The following is a 1,399-nucleotide window of genomic DNA, read 5'->3' as shown; positions in this document are numbered from 1 at the left end:
AACTACTCCGCCTTTTGCTATTTTTCTAAATGATAGTATAATTATTGTTATGTATCTGATTATTCCTTCTAAAGGGGGGTTTGGAACGTTGGGTTGGTTACTATAGTTAGTAGTTATTCTAGTCAATAGATTATAATAGTTTGTAAGTTATAATAGTCTATGTTTGGGGTACGAATTATTTTAGTCTAAGTTATAAATTATAATACTCTATGTTCGGGTGCAAACTATTTTGGTCTGCATAGAAAATAGTAAATCTTGTAATAAAGAGGAAAAAGTAAGGATGAGTAAAAAATAGTAAACACGGTCACAAAAAAGGATTTGAAATATTAATGGTAAGTTATAATAGTTAGAAGCACTAACTATTATAATTAAAACCCAAACATGGATTGGATTACAATGGTCCACTCTATCTACTTGAACTTGAGGCTCAAACAACCCTTCTATGTTAAAAAAAATAAAAATTTGATCAGTAGTTTTGCATAATTGAAAGTGAAAAAAAAAAAAGTAATTTTATCATAATCTCATCGTTGCTTCTGCACTGAGTTTTGATTTTCTTTTTCTTTTAATAGTAAAAAAATATTCAATCAATTTTTTAAGGGATAGTTGCAAACATAGCAAATCCAAAGCATTAGTAGATATAATATGATATAAATACAAATATGACAAAATTTAAATGGTCAATTACGTCATTAGTAAGAGTTTATCAGCGATAGAAGTTTATCGCTGATAGATGTTGCTATATTTACAATTTTTTTAACAGTTATATATTTGATTATTAAAAATGTTACTCATTGTAATTATATATATATTTTTTAAATTAAGCTAATGTGTCAAATTGGTTAATACTTTTGCGTATAATAGTTGAGAGGAAGAGAAATCTATTTATTTTTTTATTTTTTTGCTTTCTTCATACTTACAAGACACACAAATCAACTTTTAGGATCTATATATTGGGATATGGTTTTCTATCCCAAATATATTTTTTTTATCATCATTTTCATTAGATAAGTAATTCCAATTCTTAGTTCAATCTCTATAAACAAAATCAAATTTTTAAAGATTACTTCTTTTTTTTCTTTTCTTTTTAATTTCTAAAACATGTTTTGAATTCTGAAAGCACTCTTAAAAGGTGTGGACAATAAAATAAAAAAAAATTAATATGTGAAATTAAGTCTTTAAGAATATAATTTTCAAAAATAAAAAAACTAAATGATTATCAACTCAAACTCATTTTATGTTTTTTTTTTAAAAAAAATAAAATTTATAATCACTACACCTATGAGTTTCTTAATTATTGTGCTATCTACTTTTTAAGGAAAAATACTTTTTTAGTCATTAGCTTTCATTTGACTTGTAGGCTTCAAATTGTTATATTTTTAGTCCACAAGTTTAATTTTAA

This window comes from Benincasa hispida, chromosome 4 (genome assembly GCF_009727055.1).
Source record: "Benincasa hispida cultivar B227 chromosome 4, ASM972705v1, whole genome shotgun sequence".
Classification (NCBI taxonomy): domain Eukaryota; kingdom Viridiplantae; phylum Streptophyta; class Magnoliopsida; order Cucurbitales; family Cucurbitaceae; genus Benincasa; species Benincasa hispida.
This window is presented reverse-complemented; position numbering follows the sequence as displayed.